Raw genomic sequence first — 25,043 nt, forward strand, 5'->3', positions numbered from 1 at the left:
TTTGTATATATTGTGCTTCCTACTTGATTTTCTTGAGAAATCAAGTCTATGCATGTTGGGTTGCACACCATGTATTTGTATTTGTGTTGGAGCCACTTTGCATCTTGTTGTATCTTATATGGCTCTTATGAGCGATTAATGGACTATCCCATTTTGGGTGAGTGATATTCCTTTGAAAATTTCATGATCCTAACAATGTGTGTACATGAGGAATATCACTTAGAATTGATATTGCAAGATTATCTAATCTCTATGTGGTATGTCATCTTCATGAGAAATTCAAATTCTAATGTCCATTAATATCTCTAGTTGGATCTTATTTGCCTCTTGTGAAATTAAATTCCTTATCACATTGTGGGGGAGTAATAAGCTTTGTGCATATTACAAGCCTAGGAAATGTGAACATTTGAGGTTGTGACACATAGAATTGATATTGTAAATTATCTCTCTTATGTGGCATGTTTTCTCAAACAAGTTCCAATTTTCTTAAATGACTTCATTGCTAATATCTTTGTGGATCTTTTTTTGTCAAAGTTTTTCTTGGCATGGTTTTTCACAATGTGTCCCTCAATACATTTTTGGAAAACCATGTGCTTCAAGTCATACTATTAATTGCTTTGCATGTTGGTATGAATGCTATTAATTGCTTTGCATGTTGGTATGAATACTATTAATTGCTTTGCATGTTGGTATGAATATTATTAATTGCTTTGCATGTTGGTATGAATACTATTAATTGCTTTGCATGTTGGTATGACTAATTGAAGCTATCAAGGAACTCTCTTTGCATGATGGTTAACTCTTATCTTTTACCATATGCTTTATTTGGTGTAAATATGATCTTACATATACTTACAAACTACCACCGGGAAATATCTCCTAATACCTCTTGTCCTAGGACAATTGGCAATCTATTATGAGGTAGAAATTTATTGATCATATTTACATTGGCTCTTGTGTTTAAATTGTCTTATTTATTGCCATGAATGTGTTGTGCTTTGACTCCCATGTGTCTTCCTTGCATCTTATGGATCTAATTTGTCTATTCAAACTTTCTTAGCATTTTAGTAGATATAGGTAGCGTGATGATCCTAGTTTTGTGCATTTAGTATTCATATGCAAAATCCTAGATAATGCACTCATCTTGGGGGAGCTCTCCTATATTTGTTAGAATGCTTAACATCTCTTGATCATTATCAAAAATTTGGTTTTGGGAGACATAAACTTTCTTTTTGGTACTTTGTGCCATCATAAAAAGTGTCGAGGGTTTGGTTTATTTGTTGGAACCTTGCTCTCTTGGGAGTTGGTTATCTCATTCCTTTGTGTTTAGGTTTAATTAGCTTCTTATAATGAGATAAGCCTTTGGAGTCAATCTTGTGTTGATTTGATTCTTTAATATAAGTTGGACAACCATTGTCTCTTGATTTATTTGGTATTTTGTCCAAATTGTATCTTCCTTTGGTTCTTGAAAGTATTGTGCATGCATATTTAATATATGTGTATCACCCATTTACGCAATGGCGTTTGATGTAATCAAAGCATCCTTTCGGTGTAAATTATTTACATGATCTCATGGTCGAAGAACTAGGTAACTATGTATCGAAAGCTTATAGCAATTTGAACTTAATGACTTGATCTTATGCTACGCTTATTTGGGTGTGTGTCCATTATATCATTCATTAAATGGCATAATCTTGTTATTAATAACATCCAATGTTCATGATCATGAAACCATGATCATCTTTTAATCAACAAGCTAGTTATACAAGAGGCTTAGTAGTGACTCCTTGTTGTTTACATAACACACATGTATCAAAGTTTCGGTTAATACAATTATAGCGTGGGATGTAAACATTTATCATGAACACTAAGATATAACAATAACTAATTTATTATTGCCTCTTGGGCATATCTCCAACAGTCTCCCACTTGCACTAGAGTCAATAATCTAGTTCACATTTGTAAAGATATAACACCTTGGCCTTCTGGTGCTTATCATGTTTTGCTCACGGGAGAGGTTTCAGTCAACGGATCTGACACGCTCAGAAACGTATGTATTTTGCAATTCATTTGCGTCTCAACGCATCACTCATTTTCCAAATGAGTTGGCATTAACCATATATGTTCAGTCTTCTGGTGGAACCTTAATTCTGCGGTCTGAATATGTCACTAATATTGTCACACACAATATAGCTTCAAAGTCCTGACACTATCGGAACTACACCAAGTTCTCAAAGAACTCCTTGAATTAAACATCCTCAGTCATTGTAAAACAATGACATACTCTGCCTTCGTTTGTAGAATCCGTCACAATATTTAGAACTCATCTAAATCTAGCATAGACTTCTTCTAGCTTATTGTGCTACCTTTTAAACAACACTTAGCCTAATTGAGATTGAAATTTTATTTTTATATGTGACCAAACTAATATCGGTGCAACACCTTACAACGATTTGTTTGTCATTACCCATACAAAACTATATATATATATCCTTGGTTCTTCTAAAGCACTCAGAGATATTCTTACTGTTGTCCAATGATCATTACATGAATCATTCTGGTATATGCTCGTAACAAAAGAAGCCCGGTAACCGGGTGTATACGTGAGCACGCGCTGAATATGTGACACGTGGATAACACCGTCCGTTTGTCCGTTTGGTGGAATCTGTCTCAGCAGTTGTGTGGAGCCCACGGCCCCACGAATCCCGAGCAACTCTCCTTCTTGCCGTCCAATCCGGATGAAAGTGGACAAGTCCACGGAGCGTCCGCGTTTGCAGTGTAAAGCAGGATTAGCAGGAACCTGCGTCCGCATGCATGTGGGCTTCGCAGGATTAGCAGTTTCCGCGTCCGCGCCTGATTGGTCACGATTGATATGTGCGCAGCTCTAGCGCTCTTCAACTGTGTGGACGGAGGTACTATTGCATGTATTTTGGTCTACAAACTAAACAAAACATTCATGTCTAACATGAAATCCCTTAGAATATTGATAACTTTCTAGAAAAAAACTGTAAATTAAATTGTTAGTTAAATGTGCATTTTCTGACACTTGAAGCACACAAAGTTTCAGAATCTGGTATGAGTAACAACTCAGTACTCAAATCCTGCAATGCATACATGGAACTGTCAATCAGGGTGTCATTGAGCATTGCCACCAGTCCACCCTCCAACCGAATTCTCATGTATCTAAAAAGTAGAACTTTAATGACCCACTGATCCACAATTAACGACAAACTATAATGTTGACTCTTAGCTCGACTAAAACTTGATCAAAAAGCATGTCAAATCACAAGCTCATCATTGTAGTAGTTGATAATACTACCAGCTGGCCCTACATAGTACCTGGTGGAAGCGGGACCGCCCGAGTGCCCGGCCTCCCCATTCACGGAGGAGGGGCGGAGGTCGACCTCCCTAGTACCCGCACCTGCATCGCGAACGGCGGCGGCGCCCCGCGCCCCCCGTTGACCGGCCGGGCTCATCGTGCTTGGGAAGAAGCCGGCCGATGCCATCGACGCTTCTCCTCCAGTGCATGCTCTCCACCCAGCCTCCTACAGTTTCACTGGAAAAAAAATCTCCAGGGTCAGCTCATAGTTTCAGTGCACCAACAGTTCAGTTCACTGCAAGAGGGAAGGCTAATGCTCCAAATCACCATCAACAATGCAGAAAAAGCTTTCATGTATATAAACTAAACTTGTTCTTTCAATTTGGATGACGTTTGGTCCAAATTGGGCAGAGTGCATCCCTTGCTGAATCTTATCATTTGCAATTGCAAGTGTCGGGACAACAGTTTCAGTCAACATGTGTGTCTTCACTAAAGGAGACAAGCAATGAGTTGGGAACAGTTTGTCATTTCAGTGAATAGAACAATGAGCAATCTTCCTAACATATACGGAGTAGTTGACGACCTCCCATCTCAACTGTCGTGCACACTTTTTTTTTCCCAATTTAGGGTATTATTCACGGAAAATAAATCACAATAATCATAGAACAAATCAAGACTATATACTCCAGCTGTCCAAAAGAAGGTACTGCAGTTTAAACTTCAGTTTCAGTTCAATTTTTCCTTGCCCCAGATGTATGTATGGAAATATAGGCAAAAAAATAGTGATGGAATTGCAGCTGAAATAACACTATCAAAGGAAATTAACCGATCAGTTCGGAGATCTATCTACTGAACTAGCAAAATTAGTATGCGAACCACTGAAATGAAAATACAGAGTAAATGAAGATAAATAAAAATGAACTTGCTGGATCTTAATATATTATGCAGCTATAAGCATGCAAGCAACACCAAGTAATTGTAGCCTTTGGCGATTGATCTTATTGTCAGAAAAAAAACGGTCAATATAGTTCACTGTCAGATACAAGGTATCAGGAAGAAGATGATATTCTTCAGCAGCCTTCAAGAAGACAATACTTTTAAGCAAGGAGAAGAATGAGGCGGGTATCGCCGTGCTCGTCATGGTCATCTGCAGCCCCAGCAGGGCAGCAGCATCCCTGGCTCGGTGTGCTCGTCGCCGCCGCGAACACAGCAGCTTGTGGCCAGGTTCGCTGTCTAATGAGACTACAATTAGCAGGTAACCCATTGCTTCGGAATGCTGGCTGGTTGCAGACAAACACAAGTGAACTGCAAGTCTGCAACTAGGTTCGCCTCCTCTCAATCCCTTCTCAAACTCGCGGTGGTCGAACAATTCTAGCCTGCAGGCCATCTCAAATCGAACAGCACACGCGCGCGGCCAACCTCAATTCAAGAATCGAGGTCCCTTCGCTGTAATTTCCAAAATCGAGGGTCTGAAATTACCTGTATCCGTCCTGCAGTAGTGGGGGCGAGGTTGGAGAGCAGCGTCTTGTCGATGACGAACACCCAGCCGTGGGCTGTGCCATCACGGACTTGTGGCGTCGCAGGCGTCGGAGACTGGCGAGGATCAGATGAGGTGCGCCGCTTTGCTTGGACGCTCGCCGGCGACCACATCTGGGGACCTAGGGCGGCCCGGCCCTCCTCCAAGCGGCGACTCTAGTGCCCACGGGAGAGCGGCACGGCGACACAGGCCGTATTCATAGAAAGTAAGAGGAGTGGCGGTGCACCGCCGCCGGAGCCGGCCCTCCCAGAGGAATCCACCTGTGTCCATGGCGTGGCTGGGATCGAGCGGACCCGGACGCGTCGCCGTCCTGGGATCCGGCGAAGATTGGGCGCGGCGCGGGGGCATAGGTCCGGCGCGACGCGGCGAAGTAATCGGGGCTCCTCGGCGTTGGGGGACAGGGGCTCGCCTGTGGCTCGTGCAGTCGTGCTCCTGACCCGGGCGAGCCGCTCCTGTCCACTCCAATTCGGCCTCCCCTGCTTCCAATTTAGCCTCCAATTTGGCATGGTCGAAGGTGATGGCGCTGGGGGCTAGCCGGAGGTGCTGGCGCGAGGGGCTAGCCGGAGGTCTTCCAGTGCGTGCAGAAGCCACTGAGGAGCGCTGGGGAGGAAAAAAAGAGGACGGCATCAACTTGAAAAGGCAGCTTAACGACGTTTGGTGTCCGTTTGTGAGGTCAGAATCTCAAAGCGAATCCAACGGTAATGGATGCGTGCTCACGTATACACGCGGTTAGCAAATCCACTCTCATGCTCGTAATGCTTTAGAGCACAGGACATCTGATTTTGTACGTATTATTCATGATCTAAAATCACTCATGTGTTTTTACTCATCGAGTGTCAAATACACTCAAATCTTGTTAAACCTTCACATGGAAAATAACACATTCTTAATATTTTTATATTGAACTACTTCAATATTTATTCTATGTACTTTGACTTAAACTTATTATGTGTTTCAATCTATCTTCATAGATCTTGACACTAAATATGTTTCAGTCCATATCCTTTCATTGAAGTTAATTCTCAATGAAATCTTTTAATCACATCAAGTATATAATTACATCATTTATAATCAATGATATGTCATCCACATATTATATTATAACTATGTCTCAGCGCTCCCACTTAATTTCTTGCAAATGCAAGCATCTTCATCGTTTATGATGAAATCAAAACTCTTTGATTATTTCATCCGGTGAAGATTTGAACTCCGCGATACTCACTTCATCCAATTGAAGTTTGTATACTTATCTAGTATTCCACGGACCAGCAAAACTCTTGGTTGTATCTAGTATACATACTTAATACACACTTCTTGTAAGGAATGTATTTTTGCCATCCTACTAACATATATCGTAAAAGAAATATGTAGTGATTACTAGAATAATCCACATAGACTATAAACATCGCTACGGAAGATCTAATCTTATCGTAGTCAACTCTTCACTACTAGAAAACAGCTTATCAGTGGCGCACTAGTGGTGCGCCACTACTATCACGCCACTGCTAACTTTTAGTAGTGACGCACTAATGGTGCGCCACTACTAAGTTATACAGAAGTGGCGCACTAGTAGGTGCTCCACTAGTAAGCAAAGGGGTGCACCACTCCTAAAGTTACTGGATGCGCCACTGAATTGTTATGGGGTGCGCTACTACTAAAGCTACCGAGTGCGCCACTGCATCTTTACGGGGTGCGCCACTGTTTGTTGAATAAATTGAAAAATAAAAAAAGGCCACGTGGGACCTAGTTGTGGTACCGGTGCATGTGAGTTAAAGCGTAGTACTATTACAGTGGATCTGCAGGTGTGGCTGATGATGGATCTGAATATTAGAGTTATTACAGGACACAAACGAAAAGGTGCCAACAAAATTTCTAAAATTTGCAGCCAGGACCCTAAGAAAAATACAAAAAAGCAATCAAATCCAGCCGCTGTGCTCGATTTGGTCGACGCCGACGGAGTCCGGCGTTTGCGCTGCAACTTGACGAAGTGGTCGGCGCCCTGGAGCACATCGCCGGATCTGCAGGTCGCTCATCGACGCCACCGCCGAGGGGACGCGCTGTGCGGCCGACGCGGCGCTCCTCTGCGCCCCGTGCGCCGTCGATTCTTGCAGGCAGCCAGTGACCGCCGAGGGTGTGCGATGTGCGGCACGGGGGCCGACGAGGCGTTCCTCTGCGCCCGTTTGACGCCGAGGTGTACGGCGACAACTTCCGGCCGCAGGCGCCACCATCGCACCACCGCCGCATGCGCCACCACCGTACCACCGCCGCAGGTGCATCTTGGTGCCGAAGGTCGTCCGCCACGACGAGAACGACGCGTCCGCGACGACCTCGAGCTCCTTCTGGGGAGAGGGCCAGGGGGCGGGGGTGGGTGGGGAGAGGATGAGAGCGTCGGTGGCGGTGAGCCACGCATGACGGTCGCACGCGCACGCCGGCACCGCCCCGACGCCGTCGGATCTCCGGCAACCATGAGGAAGGACGAAAGCGCCAGAGACGAGCACCACCATCCTCGCCGGACATGTCGCGCACGTGGCCAGGGTAGCTGATTCCCTGCACTCCTACGGCGACCACAAAGACGCGGCGCCGATGAGCCCCAGACGGCCACGACCCTCCAAGCGCAGCTTCGGGGCCCCTTCTTCCACGGGGCCGTGTGGGGAATGGAGAGAGCCGGTGGATTTGGCGGTGGCAAAGGGAGGACGGTGGAAGGGGGAGAGAGAAAGTGGATCTGGGAAGTGTTGAGGACGGTGGGGAGAGAGAAAGTGGGTTGGGGGAGAAATAGCGTGGGTCGGTGCATGGTGCGTGCCATGTGCGTGCGGTGGGGACGCGCACGCGGCCGGTGTGGAGGTATGTGCGGTGGTCAGTGGCGCACCACATCTACTGCGCCATTGCTACACGCAACACAGTGACGCACCAAATATAGGTGCGCCATTGCTATTTAAATAGCAATGGCGCACCTATATTTGGTGCGCCACTGCTAACCCTATACCAATTTATAACTTAGTTTTAGAATTAGTAGTGGCCCATGACTAAACTAGTGCGCCATTGGTAATTGACTACTAGTGGAGCATCACTTTTTGGTGCACCACTGCTATTTAGCAGTGGAGCACCTGTGTAGTGGTGCGCCACTGCTAGCAATCTTACGGCTAGGCCTTTTTCTAGTAGTGCTTTGAACTTTGTCGTAAACAACTTTTCGACAAGTCGAGCTTTTTCAAGGATATTGCATCCAAGTCCATCAATTTTATAGGTTCATTTACTTTCAAAAAGTATTCACCTATCTTGGATTTCATGGCGCATAGCCATTTTAACGGAGTCAGGGCACATCATAACTTCTTTGTATGTAGTTGGTTTATCATTATTCAAAATCAATCCTTTGTCCACAAATTATTTATTTGATCACAAAGTAAACCACATCTACAAGGTTAAATAGGTACTTTGATCTCCATGACTATAACACTTTGTAGACATGGGAGCTATGATCGTCGTGGCCGCTTCCGGAACCATTTCCGATGCTGCGCTACTATGATCATCATGCTCAGGTTCATGAACCTTATCAAGTTCCATTGTCCTCCCACTCAAATACTTCGCTAGAAACAATTTCTTGGAAATAAGTAAGAAACATCGACAAACACTTTTGTCTTTGTCTCCATAGTGGAAAGAATTCCCAATCAATTCTCTGGGACAACCAACAAATACATTCATCCGATTTTGGTTGTAAACTTATTTACTTATGCTATGCATACCAAACTTTAAGAAAGGACTATTAGGGTTTATACCCATGCCATAACTTGTATGGTGTCGTTTCAACGGATTATGATGATGCTCTATTTAGTGTAAAAGCGGTAGTCTCTAAAGCATAATCCACAAAAATATAATGGCGTCATTTTTATTTATCTCATCATTAACCCAACAAGGTTTGGATACATCTCTCGAATACTCCATCATCACTATGATACTCCAAGAAACGTGAGTTGTAGAACAATTTCATAACTCTCTTAGATGTTCGCTAAAACTCGCAATTCAAATATTTCCACCATGATCCAATCATAGATATTTGACTTTTCTATTACGATGATTTCCACTTCATGCTGAAATTTATTTGAATCCATTCAAATGTTTCAAACTTCTTCCTTATCGAATAAATATATCCACATATATATACTCAATTCATTGTTGGAAGTTTTCATGAAGTAGAAGAATCTTCCGCACACAACTATGCCCAGTGAACCACATACATCATCATGTATGTTTCCACTAAGTTAGTTGCCCGTTCAACTCTTGGCCTATGAACGGTATTCCAGTCATTCTCTTTATGTTATCACCAGATTTTGGCCAAATCAAGAGATGGGCCGTAAGTGAAGATGGGCTTGAAGGACGTACACATGGAGCATCTTCGAAGCGGCCTTGCGCTAAGAGTTTGGGCTGAATTGCCCGTGTATCTGTAATTTAGTAGATCGTATCGTGTTTAGAATTAAAAGATAGAGTTTAACTCGTGCACGGTTAGGTGCACGTCAGATTAGAAAGTCCCTTGGACTATAAATATGTATCTAGGGTTATCGGAAAAGGAGGACAACCACGTTCACAACAAACACAAATCAGGCGCATCGCCACCCCTTCCTTCGAGGGTTTCTTCCGGGTAAGCGTCATGCTGCCTAGATCGCATCTCGCGATCTAGGCAGTACGCGTTTATTCGTCTACCTTGTGCTGCTCGTGCTGAAGCGTTGTTGATGGCGAGCAGCACTACCTATCATTAGGTGTTTAGGGGCTTGCATTGATGCTTTCTCGTGCATATCTGCGTGGCAATGCCGTCCCTCGACACCTAGCTGCCCTTACACCTATCTGGGTGTAAGGGCAGCATCTTGCTTGTTCTTTACATTAGTAGATCCGATCCGTTATAGTTGCTCCTTGTCCTTCAAGGATTGGTTTAATATCTGCATAGTTAGGCCTTATCTCTGGGGTCGGACGATCCGGTAGTGCGTTAGGTGTTGTTTACCGTTCCTACAAGGGATGTTCCGGGAATTAACGTAATGTTGGTTTTTAGGCCTCTTGTAGGGGTAGTTTTCATCATCTTCCGTATTTGCTAGGCCCGACTACGCGTAGGACGTTCCGGTTATGCGGTGAAAACCCTAAAGCTGTCGTAGATTGGTTTAGCTTTGTTTTGATCAAGCGGGATCCCCATGCCATTGCAAATCCAACATGAACCATGGGGCGATCGGCTCTTTGAGCCGATCCACGAGGCAACCCTGAGAGCCAATAGGGCTCGTATTTAATGTTTACGTGTCTACCATGCAGGAACAATCGAAGCAATCTAACACCTTCCCGATCGGGTCTAAGTCGGGTGGCACGCCCTAGCAACCGCCGGGACGTGGGCTGGAAGACTTGCGGGACGACGCGAGGTGCCAGGGTCCACTAAGCGGCCTTGGGAGCCTCCCGGCTCTTCGTGTTGCTTAACCATTGCCCGCCGGTGGGTTTTGGTAGGTAACACATTCTGGCACGCCCGGTGGGACATCTTCTACAACATCCACGTCAACACCGACATCCGAGATGGCAGAGGAACAGATCACATACGAGGATCTTCCTGCGGAGCACAAGAAGAAATACGATGAGCTGAAGGCCATCTGTGAAGCCGAGCTTATCGGCTCCTTTGAGAAGACCCGTTCGCACGGCATCAAGGTCAAAGGAGGCACACGTTCGTCTCCTGGCGTCAATATGGTGGATCTCAGCCACTCTATAAGGGAGCCAGGGTTCTCCTTTGGTGTCAACATGGCAGGGCTTGTGAGCCGCCATAGCACGGACAAAGCAGAGAGCAGCCACTCTCGTGGCAAAGATAAAGAGGAGGCCGTTCCGCGCGACCGGCCCCAAGATGATGATAGACGGTACCTGACCGAGGAGGAGGTGAGAAGCATACGGTATCAACGCCCACTCTCCGTGCATCTCCTCAACAAATATGAGCAGCAGTACGACCGACGTCGGCGCCACGACGAAGACGACGAAAGATATCGTCGGTCAGATGCAGCGGACAGGAGGTATCGTCAGCACGACAGAAACAACGACGGGTATGAGCTTCACGCTAGAGGGAGGTCAAGGGAGCAAGACAACATGAATAAGCACTGGGACTGTCCTTTCTTCAAACATTGCTGGGACTCAGGAATGAGCCGATTGCCAACAATCGAGAACTGCCCAGAATGCAAACAGCAAAGGAGGAGGACAAATGAAGCTTCAGTGTTCGAGCGTCTAGGGCCTCTCCCACCTCATAATAAACAAGCTGAGTCGTCTCAAGAAGAAGACTTTGAGGAGTCGGATGGAGAAGAAGATAGGTATCACCGACCAAGGTGGTGCCCTGATGGACTCAGCCATTCTCAGAAGCGTAGGGTGCAGCGGCTGCGAAACTCGGAAGAAGCCGAGGCACGGTACTCGTACTCGTTGAGGAAGGCACGGCCCGATCCGGCCGTGAAAATTCAGCAAACATTGGAGACAAAGGCGCGCCCGCCAAAGAAAGTATGGCGCCCTAAACGGACGAAAGCCGATGCACGGGCATCGGTCGATGCCGATGCGAGACATCGGTCGACACAAACATGGTGTTCATACTCCCGTCGGAATTTCGCGCTCCAAACGACGAGGAGGTATCAGTGGCTCAATTCGACTGCGGTCCACGACCAGTTATCTTTGAGAAGCCACGAGATAGAAGCTATAGGCATTTGAAAGCCCTATACTTGAGGGGTTACATCAATGGGCAGCTCGTCGGCAAGATGTTGGTTGACACCGGAGCGACAGTCAACATAATGCCGTATTCCATGCTACGACATTTGGGGCACTCCAGTGATGATCTGATCAAGACCAACGTCACATTAAGCGACTTCAACGGCCAGGCGTCGGAAGCAAGAGGTGTTCTGAATGTAGAGCTTACTGTAGGCCCGAAAACCATACCTACCGCGTTCTTCATCGTCGACAGCAAAAGCAATTACGCCGTCCTATTGGGAAGGGATTGGATTCATGCTAACTGTTGCATTCCATCTACAATGCACCAATGCATCATACGATGGGATGGAGATGAAGTGGAAGTCGTTCGAGCGAGATGACTCAATCGAGATATCGTTAGCTGCCATGAGTGTGTGGGAAGCAGATAACCAAGAGCCGCTCTCTGGAATCAGTTTAGAGGGTTGTGAGCGCATCGAAGCTTCGAAAAATGGGGTAAGGCTGGTTCTATCCACCGGCCTAACAGAGTAGCAACGTCCAAGGCATTGGACGTACGTGGCAAGGCCGATCCCTGCGATCGGCCCTAAAAAAAAAATGAAAAGCAAAGAATCTTATCTCAAGCACGCCACGTAGCTACAGTGGAACTCCAAGAAGTTGCAAACCATCGTCAAGCGTTGCAATGAAAAAGGAGGCCGATTCCAGCAATCGGCCAAAATTATCCTCGACATACGTTTTGTCCGAGTTCGACATTGATCCGACGGATGCTCGAAGAGCCGATACCATCAATTACTTGACGGAATCGGCTCGGGGGCACATAGATGGATGGGACACGAGGATACGAAGCTGGGAGTGGATGTCAAACACCCAGCAGAGCAGCTCAAGTATGGGGGCCGATGCATAAACAAATCGGCCGTAAAAAATGGAAAACTCCAAAATTTTTGGGCACAGCCGATGCGTAGACATCGACTTAAGAATTAACAGCCGATGCACGGCCATCGACTCAAGGGATACGACTGTTACAAGCCTAATGGAGCAGTCATCGAGTTACGTAACGAGGCTCTAATGAAGGAGCCCCTCAGTGGAATGGTTGGTGACTCCGTTAGCAAATCTTCAAGATCAGCAGCGCCTGCGTAAGCATGCAGATCAGGTTAGGATCATGAGAACAGCCGATGACCATCCAATTGGCTGTGATGTTTCCTTCTGGGACTTGACCAAGGTGACAACTTCACCAAATATCTTCGCCAGAAGCTGCATCAGTCTGCCCGAGGTAATGAGCCCATCTGAGCAGCAAGACGCAAGAATGGAGCTAGGAAGAGTTCAAGGGCCACTACGTTTGAGGGTTCTTAGTTCAAGGGAGCTGCTGATCCTTCCAGAGCCGTCCTAGTGCATTGTCTCCTTGGGCGTAAGCTTTCCTGCCCTGTTTGATGAAGAGCTGGAGTGGCTCGGGGGGCAGCTCACCTTGAAGGTTCTCTGCTGTTGAAAGCCGATTTGGTCAGAATCGGCTGACGCTGCACTACAGTTGGAAAGCCATTGATGGCCCATTTGACTGGTCCACTTCTGTTCTCGCCTTGACTGAGGCTTGGGGGGCAGCTGGCCCTGAAGATTCTTCGTTCTGAAGAGCCGATGGTGTTGAAATCGGCTGTCTCTGCATCATGACCATGTCGAAAGGTGGCGAGCTCTTGCAGAAGAAGACCACCAGGGTTGATGGGAGGAAATTGAAGAGGGAGCCATCATCATTGATTAGGCTCTAGACCAGTGTGTTGCTGCAAAGAAACAGAACATCGCAAGGGAAGCTGTGAGCAAATGACACCTGTTTTACGAGAGTATCAGCTTCAACATCAAGGTTGTCAGCAACGGGCTAAGAAGCTTTCCTGGAAGCATTAACCCAGGAGTGTTGCCGTCAGGACAAACATCACGATCGGATGATTTTGAAGTCCAAAGATCTGAGGGTCTCAAGGCTGTGTGCTGGACGTGTTCGATTGGGAGTTTGGATCTGAATTTCAAGGATTGCAAGTTACCATCTGAGGAGGTGATTAGATTGATCGGTCTTGCAATTTATTAGAAGAGCTGATGCATTGCCATCGGCTCATTGGACATCGACCAAGGTGACAATCGGCTAGATCGATATGGAAGAAATCGACAGAATCAAATTGGGAAATTCCTTCATTGATAATCAGGTTTCCTACATAGAAGGAGCTGATTGCTCTCAAAAGGAACTGCTGGGGGATACATTGCCCCATCTACTACTCCTAGCTCTATCCTATCTAGGGGCCGCTGCTGCCCTCATCGTCGCCATCGCCGCTGGCGGCGCTGCTCCCGGCCGGCTCGTCGTCGCTGCTGTAGCGACCACCGGCGGGACCTTCATTGTCCTCGTCTTCTTCGTCAGCGTCGGCATCGTCGCTGTCGAAGTCGCTCATGTTGCCCGGCCAAGGACAGAGACGCTTGGCCGGCGGCTCGTCAGAGGAGGTGTCGTCCTCCTCCTCTTCCTCCTCCTTCACCTCCTCAGCGGAGGAGAAACTGTCCCAGGAGAAGCCATCGTCGTCGCTTTCCTCCTCCGATTCCCCGATGGCGAGGAAGCGGAGGTCGCTCTCCCCGTCCGTTAAGGACTGGTCATCTTCGGACCAGACGGAGGAGTCGTGGCTCGACTCCTCCCCGTCGGCTATGGCGCGGCGGATGTTGGCCGCGTGGGCCTCCTGCGGGTCCCACTCCGGCGTCGGCTCGCGGGAGGGGGAGGATTGGGTGGAAAGACCCGATGAGGGAGAAGAAGAGGAAGAAGACATGATAGCCGAGGAGGGTTTTTGGGAATGCTAGGGCGAGGAGGATGAAGAAGGGAACTGCAAGAAGTGGCTAAATAAAAGGGGATATAGCGAGTTAATGTTTAAGCAGTTTCCGAGGATGTGGTGCCAAAACCGTCAAATCGTGCAGGGAAGTTGAGAAGGCAAGACGTCATGATGAAGAATACTGCGACGGTTACTGCTACGCCACGACATGACCCTTCGAAGAAGACAGATGGTTTTGCAATTATCATTATCAAAACCAGGGGGGCATGTGTTATCACCAGATTTTGGCCAAATCAAGAGATGGGCCGTAAGTGAAGATGGGCTTGAAGGACGTACACATGGAGCATCTTCGAAGCGGCCTTGCGCTAAGAGTTTGGGCTGAATTGCCCGTGTATCTGTAATTTAGTAGATCGTATCGTGTTTAGAATTAAAAGATAGAGTTTAACTCGTGCACGGTTAGGTGCACGTCCAGATTAGAAAGTCCCTTGGACTATAAATATGTATCTAGGGTTATCGGAAAAGGAGGACAACCACGTTCACAACAAACACAAATCAGGCGCATCGCCACCCCTTCCTTCGAGGGTTTCTTCCGGGTAAGCGTCATGCTGCCTAGATCGCATCTCGCGATCTAGGCAGTACGCGTTTATTCGTCTACCTTGTGCTGCTCGTGCTGAAGCGTTGTTGATGGCGAGCAGCACTACCTATCATTAGGTGTTTAGGGGCTTGCATTGATGCTTTCTCGTGCATATCTGCGTGGCAATGCCGTCCCTCAACACCTAGCTGCCCTTACACCTATCTGGGTGTAAGGGCAGCATCTTGCTTGTTCTTTACATTAGTAGATCCGATCCGTTATAGTTGCTCCTTGTCCTTCAAGGATTGGTTTAATATCTACATAGTTAGGCCTTATGCTGGGGTCGGACGATCCGGTAGTGCGTTAGGTGTTGTTTACCGTTCCTACAAGGGATGTTCCGGGAATTAACGTAATGTTGGTTTTTAGGCCTCTTGTAGGGGTAGTTTTCATCATCTTCCGTATCTGCTAGGCCCGACTACGCGTAGGACGTTCCGGTTATGCGGTGAAAACCCTAAACTGTCGTAGATTGGTTTAGCTTTGTTTTGATCAAGCAGGATCCCCATGCCATTGCAAATCCAACATGAACCATGGGGCGATCGGCTCTTTGAGCCGATCCACAGGGCAACCTGAGAGCCAATAGGGCTCGTATTTAATGTTTACGTGTCTACCATGCAGGAACAATCGAAGCAATCTAACACCTTCCTGATCGGGTCTAGGTCAGGTGGCACGCTGATACGTCCAAAACGTATCTACTTTCCCGAACACTTTTGCTATTGTTTTGCCTCTAATTTGTGTATTTTGGGTACAACTAACACGGACTAACGCTGTTTTCAGCAGAACTGCTCTGGTGTCTCGTTTTTGTGCAGAAATCCAACTTTCGGGAAAATCCTCGGAATTTATGCAGAAGGCCCTATTTTACCAGAATATTGACGGAGCCAGAAGGGCAAGAGAGGTGGAGGCCCGAGGGCCCCACACCATAGGGCGGCGCGGCCCAGGGGGGGCCCGCGCGGCCATGTGGTGTGGCCCCCTCGGCCGGCCTCCGACGCCCCCCTTCGGACTACTTATCGGGTTCGACCTAAAAACGCACGGAGAGAAGTCGAAGTCGCCAGAAACCCTCCAGAGAGCCGCCACATCACGAAACTCCGTCGCGGGAGCCAGAAGTCTCCGTTCTGGCACTCCGCCGGGACGGGGAATTGGAGGAGATCTTCACCGCCATCACCGCCAACGCCTCTCCATCGACCAGCCATGTATCCCCCATCCATGTGTGAGTAATTCCCCCGCTGTAGGCTGAAGGGGATGGTAGGGATTGGATGAGATTGGTCATGTAATAGTCATAAGATTGTTAGGGCATAGTGCCTAGTATCCGTAGATGTCACTTTTATGATATTGTTGCAACTTGTTATGCTTAATGCTTGTCACTAGGGCCCGAGTGCCATGATCTCAGATCTGAACATGTTATTGATTCATGAAGATATTCGTTGTTTATGATCTTACCCGCAAGTTGTATACACATGTCGCTGTCCGGAACCAATGGCCCCGAAGTGACAGAAATCGGGACAACCGGAGGGAATGGTAGCGACGTGAGGATCACATGTGTTCACGGAGTGTTAATGCTTTGCTCCGTACTCTATTAAAAGGAGTACCTTAATATCCAGTAGTTTCCCTAGAGGCCCGGCTGCCACCGGCTGGTAGGACAGAAGATGTTGTGCAAGTTTCTCATTGCGAGCACGTACGACTAAATATGGAACACATGCCTATTGATTGATTAGTACTTGGATACCGTTTTATTATTATCCGCAAATGCCCCTGCTTTGATTGTTACATGAGTTTCTCTCACCCATGCAACGCCCGTTAAATCCGTCCCCGTGCCTACGGTATTTTAATCCTGCTCGTTTACTATAATCACTACTGCTGTCTTTATTCCACTGCTGCTCGTTATTTCACTATTTCCACTGCCATAAAACTGTTACTACTCGATAAACTCTTGCGAGCAAGTCCGTTTCCAGTGCAGCTGAATTGACAACTCCGCTGTTAAGGCTTACAAGTATTCTTTGTCTCCCCTTGTGTCGAATCAATAAATTGGGTAATACTTCCCTCGAAGACTGTTGCGATCCCCTATACTTGTGGGTCATCAAGACTATTTTCTGGCGCCGTTGCCAGGGAGCATAGCTTTATTTGGAAGTTCACTTGGATTGATATTGTTCGCTGCAAATTCTCCATCATGGGTAAGCCTCGCGATACTAAGATCGCCATATTACCATCCACTACAAGAAAAGGTACAACTCTTAGTACCTCTCGTTGCTCTTGATTCACCATCCGTGATAAGTAAACTTGTTTCACCACCACAAGCTTCAAATGCTGGTACTTCTACCGAATCTGAAAATTCCTCTCATAATTGTGATGATGCTTCGCTGTGCTTGATAATGATGGTTCGTTAGGATCTTTTCTAGATGCTACAATTGCTATGTCTAGACAAATTGAAAATATCGAAACTCCTAATGAAAATGCTGCTACACCTGTTAATTCACCCGAGTCCGTTGAATATTCTAGTGATGATCTTGATGAAGATTATGTAGAGCTTGATGATGATTTTATTGAAAAATGCAATGCTACTACCGATGCAAGAAAAATTAAAAAGTTGCTTGCGTGAACATGCCGTTAGATATAAACTATCTCCCGATCCTAAATTTGCCACATCTCCTATAAACATTAGGGATAAAGATTATGATTTTTCTCTTGATCTATCTCATATAGCTATTGTTGAGAAAACACCCTTTTGTGGTACTCGAAAAAGAAAGTGCTGTTGAACACATGACTGAGTTATCTACTCTTAGTGGCTTGTTTTCCGATGATATTAAGATGCGTACTTATTTTGTCGCTAAATTTTTTCCTTTCTCATTAAAGGATGATGCTAAAATTTGGTATAATAATTTGCCTCCTGGTTCTATTAAAAGTCCAAAAGAATTGCTTGATGTTTTCTTCCGCAAATACTTTCCTGCTAGTGCTCAACATGCTGCTTTGCAGAGAATTTATAATTTTGACCAGGAAGATGGAGAGAAATTGCTCGAGGCTTGGGCGAGATTTTGCTCTCTTATTAGAGCTCAGCCTGACCATGATTTGGAAAAGCATGATTTACTTGATATATTTTATAGTGGACTAACTATTGAGTCTAGGGCATACCTAGATAGTTGTGCTTGGTTGTGTTTTCGGAAAAGAACTCCAGACGACGCTGAAGAATTATTGGCTAAAATAGGCCGGAATCATGATGATTGGTCTACACCTGAACCAACCCCGACACCGATAGTGAAGAAGAGGGGTATGATTAAATTAAATGATGAAGATATGAGGGAAGTGAAAGATCATATCTCATTTTATATGTGTTTTGGTGTTGATGACAATGATAATATATGAACATTTCGGTTTATAAGATTTGTAGGTTATTACATTCTCTAGATGTTTAAAGATTGAAGAGTATACAAGATATTGGAAGAGAAAAGAAAGAGAAGAAGAAAGAAAGAAAAGAGAAGGAGAAGAGAAAGAAGAAAGAAAGAAATAAGAGAAGAAGAGGAAAGCAAAGAAAAGAGAAGAGGGAGAGGGTGCCCAGGCGGTACCGCCGGCCTCGGCCACGGCCGGAGGCTCCGGCCATGGTACCGCCCATGGTACCGGCGGAGGCGGGGCGGCTCGAGTATAGTTTCCGGGGGGTTGGAGCCCCGGCGGTACCTCGGCCGGTACCCGGCCGGAGGCTCCGGCCCCCCCCCTCCCGGACCGAGCCCCTCTGGCCACGTGGCCTCCTCCTGTTGGTCGCGCGGCATCGCCTAGGAGCGGTAGTACCGGCCCGACCTGGCCGGTACTACCGGCCACCCTTCTCCAACGGCTCCAACGGCTGCTTCGGCAGCTACTATTTAAAGTCTTCTTCTCCAACTGCTAGGGTTGCTCATTCCCCTCCAAAACAAGACATACACCATTGTTGAGCCACCAAGAACATCAAATCCAACGGATCTCCTCCCTCAACCACCCAAATCACTTGTGCTTTGGAGAATCGAAGGAGAAGACCCCGATCTACATTCTCACCGAAGCGTTTCTCATTTCCCCCTCTTATGCTTGAGGGCCCCCTTGCTAGTGTTCCTCTTTGGATCCCTAGTTGTTGTTGTTGATGTATGCTTGTTGATTTGTTGTGTTGTTACAGATTTGGGAGCCTCCAATTTGGTTGTGGATGTGTGCCCCAAGAACTTTGTAAAGGCCCGGTTTCCGCCTCGAGGAAATCCCTTAGTGGAAGTGGGCTAGGCCTTCGTGGCGTTGCTCACAGGAGATCCGAGTGAAGCCTTCGTGGCTCGTTGGTTTGGCTTGCGTAGCAACCACACTCCTCCAAACGTAGACGTACCTTCTTGCAAAGGAAGGGAACTACGGGAATCATCTCCGTGTCAACGCGTGCTACACTCTCGGTTACCTCTATCCCACTCTATCTCCTATATTGCGTAGCTATACCTTGCTTAGTTGATAACCTTGTCATATAGGTAAATTCACTTAGTTGCATATCTAGAGAATTTACCTATTTGTGTCAAGCCTAAATTGAAAAAGAACTAAAAATTGGTTAGCACCTATTCACCCCCCCTCTAGGTGCGGCATACGATCCTTTCAATTGGTATCAGAGCCTCGGCTCTTATTTCGGGCTTAACCGCCTAAGAGTATGCCGGACGAGGTGCCCTCGGTAGGGGCCGCCAGACGGTCTCCGTGGAAGACTTCAATTCATTGAAGTCCTCCATGGAAGCCCAAATGGAAAGCATGAAAAAGATGATTGCCGAGCTATTGGCTCCGGCCCTACCCAAGGCACCTAGTGTAGAGGTAAAAGACACGGGTGCGTTAGATGATGGAGAGGCTTCGGACTTACCCTCATCTACCAAACCCGTGGAAGGTGACAACTTAAACACTATCAAAGCTACAAGTGCATCTCCCAAGGGAACTAGTGAAAGTGAGAGCTACAATCGAGTACCTCCACCTTTCCAATCACTCGATATACCGGTTCCCATGCCTCATTTGAACATTAGGGGTGACCCACCTAAGTTTTCCGTTGATAATTTCGATACTTGGCAATTTGAGTTCCGCTCTCATGTTTGTAGTGCCTCAAATGAACTATGGAGAATCATCATGGAGGGCTTCAAGCCATACAACCCCGACAAGTTGACTAGAAGAGAAGTCGTTGATAGTCAACTCAACAACACCGCCCTTCACATGATTCAAACTAGTGTGGGGACTCCGGAATTGCATCGGGTCCGGGACTTCACCACCGCCAAGGAAGCTTGGGACGGCTTGGCCGCTAGTTGCATTGGAAGTGAGAGCACAAGGAGGAACAAGTATAATGCTCTTAAGAATAAAGCCGAAGGATTCTTGAGGCTACCGGATGAAGATCATGAACTCATGTATGGAAGACTTCTCACCGTTGCCAATGCCTTCCGGCTTATTGGTGCCACCCACATCAATGACTCTTGGATCAAGGAGAAGTACATTGAATGCATGATGCCATTTGTTCCCATTGATGTCAAGACTCTTGTGGGAAGGGAATGCTATTCCTCTCTTACTTCTCAACAAGTCGTGCACGAGATGCAAGCTCTCAAGGTGCTTGAAGAAACCTCTCATGATTCTCGCAATCGTGCTCTTGGAATGGCAAAAGGTTCCAATCTTGCCTTGGTGGTCAACTCCGGTGAAGAAGTGATTCCTCAAGAATCTTATAGGGCATCTTGGAGTATGTCCTATCCGGAAGATTTGCAATGCCACTACCATGATCACATGGCCTTCCATGCAAAATCCTTTTGGGTTGATCCCTCCAAGGCCAAGGAAGACAACATCAAGAGGAACAACAAAAGTGGTTTCACTAGCTTTGGTCCAAAGACAAGATCTTGCTACAATTGTGATGACAAGCGCCACTTCATTGCCGAATGTCCCTATGAAAATAGAGAGCTTCATAATGGAAGGCTCATTCCCAAGGACAAGAGCAAGGACACCAAGGGCAAGTATTCAAAAGCCCCCAACAAGAAGTTCTACAACAACAAGACCAAGAAGGGCAAGAGGCCCTCAAGAGTTGTGCTAGTAACAAGGGAAGAATACTCTTCCGATGAAGTTGAAAGTTCTAGTGGTGATGAAGATGAAGAAAGCTCAAAGGAATTGGCCGCCATTGTCACCACCAACATACCCTCTTCATCCCTCTTTGAATCTCCCAATGAGAACCCTCCTATCAAGAATGCACATTGCTTCATGGCAAGGTCCTCCTTGGACACATCTATCGTGCTATCAACTCAAGAAGAGTATACCTCCGGAGATGATGATGTTGATGATGAAGAAGATGCATCTTCCAATGGATTGGTTGCTCTTGCCTCCCTCTCCACTAACTCTTCATCACCAAGTGAATCCCCCAATGAGGTCATCCTTGTGGAGGAAGAAAGTTGCCTCATGGCTAAATCCTCCGAGGTATCATCTCCTAACCCCTCTATGCCTAACATATCTAGTGAACTAGGGGTTGATGATGCTAGTCTAAAAGTGAAACAAGAAATGCTAGATTTTGATGATTTCATTCTCAACCTACAAGGTAACACTAAAAAGCATGTTTCAAACCTCATGATTCGTTTAGCTCAACAAAGTGCAATGCTTGAGAAAAAGGGTCAAATAGAGAGAGAAGACTCTCTCGAAATCCATGCTCTTAAAAATGCTCTTGAGGAATGTCAAGAAACCATATCTTCTCTTGAAGAGAGGTTAGAAAATATTGAAGAGCCTCAAGATAAAATTAACAAGCTCACTAAAGCTAGAGATCTTGCTAGGGCTAAGAATAAAGTGTTTACAAAGGAAAAGGCCCAATTTGGGGTTGATCATGAGAAACTTGTGAAGGATCTAGATGAACTAGACAAAGCTCACAAGGCTTTGAAGAGTGAATACACTCTCCTATCCAAGTCGTTTGAGCAACTTCAAATTAGGCTTGCTTCATATGATGTGCCTAGTTCCTCTACTCCTCTATGTGATCATGCAAACATTGTTGAGGAAAATGCTAGGTTGAAGGATGAACTTGCTAAGGCCTCCTCTCCCCAAAGTAAACTTTCTTTGGATGATCTTTTGAGTAAGCAAAGATCAAACAATGGGAAGGAGGGCCTTGGTTTTAATGCCAAGGCAAAGAAGGCAAACAAGCAAAAGGCCAAGCCCGCACAAGAAAAGAAGAAAGTCGTCACTAATGGTGAAGCCTCCAAGGGCAAAATCATGAATGATGATGATGCGGGAATTACTAACCCTCACTATGTTTTATTTAAAGATTATTATGGTGATGTTTATGCTAAATATGTTGGCCCATATGATGGTTATGTTGCTTGGTCTATTTGGGTCCCAAAGACCCTTGTTGCTAACAAAAGAGGACCCATTGCAAAATGGGTACCTAAATCCAAGAATTGATCTTATGTAGGACTATGCCACGGAGGTTCAAAATGGGTACTTGATAGTGGATGTACAAGTCATATGACCGGCGGCAAGAACCTCGTCAAGGAGTTGAGGCCTAACATTAATGATATCACCGTCTCCTTTGGCGATAATTCTACATCCGAGGTATTGGGTTTTGGCAAGGTTGTGGTTGCACACAACATTACTCTTGTGGATGTCATGCTTGTCAAAACCCTTGGTTACAATTTGCTTTCCGTTTCCGCCCTTGGCAAGATGGGTTTCGCCGTCTTTATTGATAATGATATTGTGGTCCTCTTGTGGAGCAAGACTCTAAAAGTCGCATTCGTTGGGTATCGCGAACACAACTTGTATGTGGTGGACTTTTCGGGGGCCACCACGTCAAGTGCGATGTGCCTATTCGGAAAGGCGGATGTGGGTTGGTTGTGGCATCGCCGCCTAGCCCATGTCAACATGAGAACTTTGCAAAGTCTTCACAAGGGGAACCATATTGTGGGACTAATGGAAAATGTGTCTTTTGCCAAAGATCGTGTTTGTAGGGCTTGTGTTGAAGGCAAAATGCATGACTCTCCGCATCCAAGCAAGACCATTATCTCTTCCAAGAGGATCTTGGAGCTCCTTCATGTGGATCTCTTTGGTCCCGTTACTCATGCAAGTCTTGGTGCGAAGAAACATTGCTTGGTGATTGTCGATGACTATTCAAGATACACTTGGGTCTACTTTCTCAAGACGAAAGATGAGACTCAACAAATATTCATTGACTTTGCTACCGAGGTGCAACGCCAACACAACCTCCTCATTATGGCAATAAGAAGTGACAACGGCTCCGAGTTCAAGAACTACACACTCAATGATTTTCTTAGTGATGAGGGGATTCGTCATCAATATTCCGCTGCTTACACCCCTCAACAAAATGGTGTTGCGGAGAGGAAGAACCGGACTCTTATGGATATGGCAAGGTCTATGATGGCGGAGTATAAATCCCGCTATAACTTTTGGGCCGAAGCCATCTCCACCGCTTGTCACTCCTCCAACCGGCTCTATCTCCGCAAGGGCTTGAACAAGACTCCATATGAAATACTCACCGGGAACAAGCCTAATATCTCATACTTCAAGGTGTTCGGGTGTAAGTGTTTCTACAAAATCAAAGGAGTTCGTTTATCTAAATTCGCTCCTAAAGCTTTGGAGGGTATATTTGTTGGTTACGGTGCCGAATCTCACACTTATAGAATCTTTGATGTGTCCTCCGGGATTATCATTGAATCTTGTAGTGTGAAGTTCGAAGAAAATGATGGCTCCCAAGTGGGGCAAGTTGATGTTTGTGCAGGTGATGAAATACCTCAAGATGCCATAGTAAGAATGGGTGTGGGATTTTTCCGCCCCATTGAGGGACACGGTGTGGCGTCTCGGGAAGAACTATGCTCTACCACGGTGGAGCCCTCATCTTCTCAACATCAGCAAACCTTACCTAGTGAAGCAAATGATGCACCAACCCAAGAACAAGAACAAGACTCTCCCTCTTATGTGCAAGATCAAGGACAAGATCAAGGTCAAGATCAACCTATCACTCACAATGCCTCCAATGAGGAACCAATCAACTCTTGCCCTTCTCCGAACATTGTTCAAGATCAAGCACATGAGATTGAGCAACCCCAAGCAATTGAGGAAGCTCAAGTTCAAGGTCAAGACGGGGACCCAAATGATCAAGTTGATCAAGTGACACCTCCAAGGCCTAGAAAGACCAAGGAGGAGATCGAGGCCCGTCGTCTAGCAAGAAGAGATAGGAACCTCGAGTTACGTGGACACACTCATGACAAGGTTCTTGGTGATGTTAGGGCAAAGGTTTCCACAAGAAGGCAATTGGCGAACTTTAGCCATCATCATGCTTATATCTCCTTAGTGGAACCCAAGAAAGTATTTGAAGCCCTTGAAGATTCGGATTGGTTGGAAGCTATGCATGAAGAACTCAACAACTTCAAGCGCAACAAAGTGTGGACTCTAGTAAAGAAGCCTAAGGAGTGCCGCAATGTTATAGGCACTAAATGGATTTTCAAGAACAAGCAAGATGAGTTTGGAAATGTTGTGAGGAACAAGGCAAGATTGGTGGCTCAAGGGTTCTCTCAAGTTGAAGGAATTGACTTTGGAGAGACCTATGCTCCCGTGGCTCGTCTTGAGTCCATCCGTATCCTTCTTGCTTATGCATCGCATCATAACTTTAAGTTACAACAAATGGATGTTAAAAGTGCATTTCTTAATGGTCCTTTGCATGAAGAGGTTTATGTTAAGCAACCCCCGGGGTTTGAGGATCTCAACTTTCCTAACCATGTCTACAAGCTTGATAAAGCACTTTATGGTCTCAAACAAGCTCCTAGAGCTTGGTACGAGCACCTTAAAGAATTGTTGGTAGACCGTGGGTTTGATGTTGGGCTAATCGATCCCACTCTTTTTACTAAGAGGGTTAATGGGGAGCTTTTCGTTTGCCAATTATATGTTGATGATATCATCTTTGGCTCTACTAACAAAGCTTTCAATGATGAATTTTCAAAGCTTATGACCGATAGGTTTGAGATGTCTATGATGGGAGAGATGAAGTTCTTCCTTGGTTTTGAGATCAAGCAATTGAGAGAAGGAACCTTCATCAATCAAGCAAAATATCTCCAAGACATGCTCAAGAGGTTCAAGATGACCGAGTTGAAGGGTGTGGCCACTCCTATG

The 25,043-nt window shown here is 46.1% G+C and overlaps 1 long non-coding RNA gene across 1 annotated transcript; it reads right to left on the reverse strand.

Moving 5' to 3' along the window:
- Nucleotides 1-2,987: 2,987 nt before the first annotated feature.
- On the reverse strand, nt 2,988-5,595 carry LOC124676581. Its single transcript, XR_006993694.1, has 2 exons — nt 4,799-5,595; nt 2,988-3,556 (listed from the first exon to the last, which is right to left on the reverse strand). It is a non-coding gene; the product is annotated as an uncharacterized LOC124676581 (long non-coding RNA).
- Nucleotides 5,596-25,043: the final 19,448 nt, after the last annotated feature.

This window comes from Lolium rigidum, chromosome 7 (assembly GCF_022539505.1).
Source record: "Lolium rigidum isolate FL_2022 chromosome 7, APGP_CSIRO_Lrig_0.1, whole genome shotgun sequence".
Classification (NCBI taxonomy): domain Eukaryota; kingdom Viridiplantae; phylum Streptophyta; class Magnoliopsida; order Poales; family Poaceae; genus Lolium; species Lolium rigidum.